The sequence below is a fragment of the Pundamilia nyererei genome, unplaced genomic scaffold (genome assembly GCF_000239375.1).
Source record: "Pundamilia nyererei isolate P.nyererei 1_Seehausen unplaced genomic scaffold, PunNye1.0 scaffold00201, whole genome shotgun sequence".
In the NCBI taxonomy this organism is placed as follows: Eukaryota; Metazoa; Chordata; class Actinopteri; order Cichliformes; family Cichlidae; genus Pundamilia; species Pundamilia nyererei.
In genome coordinates this window covers 519,470-524,406 of record NW_005187602.1, presented here as the reverse complement: position 1 = coordinate 524,406, position 4,937 = coordinate 519,470, and the positions used below count along the sequence as shown (strand labels likewise).

The 4,937-nt window shown below is 37.3% G+C and overlaps 1 protein-coding gene across 2 annotated transcripts in view; it reads left to right on the top strand.

Annotated features, from left to right (window-relative positions):
* LOC102195555 (metabotropic glutamate receptor 8-like) overlaps positions 1 to 4,937 on the top strand; it is a 134,609-nt gene that overhangs the window by 60,932 nt on the left and 68,740 nt on the right. The window lies entirely within an intron of this gene.

The following is a 4,937-nucleotide window of genomic DNA, read 5'->3' as shown; positions in this document are numbered from 1 at the left end:
TGTACCTCTGGTGCAAATTACTGACCTCTGTCATCATTTTAAGTGGGGGAACTTGCACAATCGGTGGCTGACTAAATACTTTTTTGCCCCACTGTATATGACATCGTTTTGTGTACAGTAGTGTAAATCCAGCAAAGAAGTTATCCTTGAATCTTTTCTTCCACTATTTAGTTCACCTTTATCACCACCTGCTGATATAAGTAAAGCTGCTAATGCTCTCATCAGTGATGAGAGCATTAGCAGATGAGAGCATTAGCTCTGAGCTGGGAGAATAACGCAGGTCTAAATCCACCAGTTGTGAGATGAATATGAAACATAGATACTTTAAAAAGTTGCAAATTAGTTATACTGCAAAACCTAGGAAAAAGACTTTTGTGCAAGAATTGTGTAGATTTTTGAAAGGATTAAAAATGCAAAATGTTTTCATGTGATTGGGAATCTCTCTCATGTCACTTCTGTTTGGCAGAAAGATTGTCACAATATCCCAAATACTATTAGGTCAGGCACTTAAATATAAAAAATAATGAATGAGTAAATTAGCACACCTTTTTAATAATTTCATATTTTATGAGGTGGTGTACTGCAGCATTGTTAGAGCAAAGTTTAGTATTGTTAGCAATTGCATGCCAAAATAGTATCATCTACTAACTAGGTTTCACTTCCTCCAACTTCAAACTGTTCTTTTGATTGTTTGATTGTAGATTTAAGCTCACTTTTAAATAGCAGAATGCCAAATGTCATGTGGAGATGGGCTGACTTAGTGTCAAAGCCTACAAACTGGTTGATCTGGCTACATTTAGGCAGTAAGCTCTGAGAATTCTTTGGAAATGAAAGGACCCAGTAGTTAATATTGGTATAAACATTTCATTAAATAAGAAAACTCAATTTCTAGTTATTGACTTTTTTGTGCCTTTCCAGAAGGGAGAATTTTCTGAGATAGTCAGTCATTTTGAATCTACCCTGAATTTATTTTGATCACTGCTAGAAGAAAACATTAAACATGAAAAACATGCAACAGCAGGAACCATGCAGAATTTCACCTCTAGGGGAAAGCTGTTTCTTGTCCAGGGCAGAGGCAGTTGATACTAAACAGCTTAAATCATAAAAAACAGAGCACAGAATACAAGATGATGGATGAGAGCTGTCACCAATGATGGATCCCTTCTTTTATTGTTCAGTCAAGTGGAACGCTTTAGCTGTCACAGAATGACAAGCATCAGTCTCTGTGACAGAAAGCAGCCTGAGATGGCGGAAAACAGCAAACATGTCCACATACGGCTAAAATGTGTAGAGATATCCTAAAAAGAACATATGAGCTCAGTGTCAGATGGATCTGTTCCTGTTCCAGCATAGCAATATTCTAGTGTGGAGGGTAATGATTGTTGCCATCGATCAAACCAGTGGGAGAATTCACCACGATTCCAAAATATTATATAAAACCAAAGTCATGAACTTAAAATAAGATCATATGATGGAGCGATATGATATTTGGATTGGATATCAGTAAGGTCAGAAAGTTGTATCAGATATCAATGACTTTGGGTCAATTCAGAGCCAATGCAATAAAGTTAGCTGTAGTATTGTGATGTTTTGTTAAAACTGATGATCACTCGTCTGTGTTCAGGGAGAAGTGAATGCTTGGAACTGACCAGCAGGGTTTCCAAATAAGCTACTAACTAAAATTACAGCCCTTCAGCATAGCAAAGAGTCCTCCAAAAGCCACCAAAAGGGCAAGAGAGTTTTTTGTCTGTGAGTCACTGCAATTTATTTAACACACATTTGGAAGGGGCCTCTTATTTCACAAACTGTAACACAGTAATCATTATTACTATTATTGTTATTATCATTGTAATTATTCTTATAAGTCAGTTTTATTCCCCACAAAGCTTGATCTATTTTTTCACCCTGTAGAGACCTTGTTATTATGTTTTTGTAAAAGCAAGAAGGCTTTGTTTACATGTATGATGCCAGTTGAATTTCTTCATGCTTTCATTAAACATTCAAGAAAGAACACTCTCATGGACCACCTGTTTTCCTTTCAAACTGCTCCACTCACCCTGCACCTAACAAGGTAAATTTGAGTAATTGGGGTACACAGGTGCAGAGGGAATGTAGCAGGAAGAGCTGCTGCTAGAGAGCAAGTTGTATATTCATTAATATTCTATATTCATCAGTCTGCACAAAACCCCCAATGCTAAGACACACACACACACATATATATATATATATTAGGGGGGCAACGATACACAAAATTCACGGTTTGGTTTGGTTCAATACTTTGGTGTCACGGTTCGATATTTTTTTGATACAAAAAAATGTTCATGCCTTTTTAATTTGTCATTTATTAAAATTATAAATATATATTTTAACTCAAAAGTACAGTTTTTTGTCTGCTTCCACTTGTCTTTGCACTAGGATGATGTCGGAGTAAATGTGCAGTCATATTCGTTGTGCTCCCACTAGTGCTGTCAGCGTTAATCTAGTTAAAATGACATTAACGCCATAACGCGGCAAATCTCCGTTAACAAGTTACCGCGGATCGCCCCGTGCATGGGGCTGGACGGCATCCACACGTTAACAAGCTAACTGTGCTAACGCACTAGTTCCCACCAATTGAGCATTGCGTGGCACATCATACATACTGTTTTACTTTTGGGGAGGTTCAATTTCGGGTAGCGTTGAAGCAGTTGCCATGTTGCGCTCAGTGGATCTGCACTCCACTCCCTCTATTTGTATAAAAGCAGTGCTGGAACACACTGTAGTACCATACCTTTGTGAGCATCAGTTAAACAGCGCAATGAGACATTGAACTGCATAATTTTCAATGCAAAACTGAAAATTTTGGGCCGTTCTAAAACTTTTGACTGATTCTATATATGCAGTCCTGATCAAAATTTAAGACCACTTGAAAAATAGGAAAAAAATCATATATTACATGATTGGATCTTAACAAGGTTCCAAGTAGAGCTTCAACATGCAACAAGAAGAAATGGGAGTGAGAGTTTTGTCTCACTCTCATTTCTTCTTGTTGCATGTTTTCTACCAAGCTGCAAGCTTCTACAGTTCCATCGATATAGCTACATCTATCACTGCGGCTGTCTTCTTCTGCTTGTCCACCACTACTATGTCTGGTTGACCAATTTTTCCGTATGTATCTGAAAGTCCCACAGGACCTTAGCAGGGTCATTCTCAACCACCCACTTATAGGGGGCGTATCCCGTTTTGATCTAGGGACTTCCAAACTATACTGGGATGTTACTATGCCATCCTCCTGGTTATGGTTTTCAATGTATGCCCTGCCTGCTAACATCTTGAACCCTGCAGTTATGTGCTGGATTGTCTCAGGGGCACAGCCTGGTGTGGTAGAGCCAAGTCTTTATGGATTTTGTGCTTAGAGCTCATTGATATGGTGCCATGATTAGTGCCTCTGTGCTGTGTCATTTTAATAAAAACAAGAAAGTTTAAGCAATGCAATACCAGGAGAGAAACTTTAAATCAGCTAATCACCAAAAAAGTGAAAAGGCCCTTTAAAGCAGGTATTAGTGTAACTGGTGCTGATGTTAATAACAGTATAATCATACAGAAAAGACATACTAGGGGCTGCTATGCAGCTTTGTTTCTTGGTCCCCAATTACAAGATGTTTTACTTCTCTCTGGAGCGTGTTATTGTTTCTTAGCCAATAATGGTTTCTTTCTTTGACATCTATTTACTTGAATCTTTTAAATCCTGCATTGTTTGAGCCTTAAAATGAAAACTTGGTTAAGAATTTTGCAACATACTGTAGGCCCTGTGAAAAGTTTATGCATATTCGTTTTATTTTATGCATTGGTATTTGTCAGTCTTGATTTAAAACGTATGATTTTTGTGCAGTACCTACATAGAAAATATTTCATTTCCCAAAGTCTGAAGGAAAACATGATGCAGAACGATTTATGTTTTAAATAAGGTCTTGGAGTAGCTGCATCCTTAACGTGACAGGTTGTTTTTCTGAGTCTCTGAATTGCTGACATTTCTCCCCGAAATTAATTAATTCCTTGTTGAATGGAAAATGTGGATCTCCACTATTAACTCCAGAAGAGAAAATGTAAATCCAGCTGTAGGATCACTGATATGGAAAATACAAAAAAGTTTTTTTTATTTTTTATGTTTTTTATTTTGTGTTGTACTTTTTATGATTCATATCAGCAATTAAAACAAGCCTATTATAATTTCTGATAAACTATATTGGATGACTTCTATCAGAGTTGTAACTTAAATAAAAGTAACTGCATTTATTTTTTATATTCTCCCTTCCCTTTTTTTTTTTTAAGTTTCTTTTCAGTATGAGCAGAACCTCAGGGATGTTCTTCATTTCTGCAGGAAATGTAGGCTCTGTAGTTCTGTAGGAAATAAACTTCAGCTTCTCTCTGATGTGTTAAACCTGCAGTGCTCTGATAGTGTCAGCTCTCAGACAGGGTTGCATTTACAGTACAGTGTTTAATTTGTAGACTGTCACTGAGCAAGTCAGGCTGAGTGACATTTGTGTTGCTGTTAGGCCCCCAGCTGTCTATCTTCCTCCCTCTTCCTTTCCCTCTGTGAATCCTGATGAGGTGTCCAGTGGTGCTCTGTTCAACACACTGAAGTTGAAATCAATCAGCTCTTCAATCTTTCTCTAAAGGACCATTATCCAGCCCCGGCAGGCCTGTTGGCCTGCCTACAGCAGGATCTATGACTTCTCTTTTTCACACCGTAAAGCTCACTAATTTGAATCTGACAGGAGTTGGAAGTTTGTTTAAATCTTAACAAATCAACTGTTAGATGTTTGAAAACGAATGTGGACAATATTTAACAGTCTGAGTAAAATCACTACTTTATTCCTCCATATCTTTTAAGTTCATAGTTTGGTTTGTATGACTTCTGATGTCTTCAATAAAAAAAAAATAAATAAAAAAAAAAA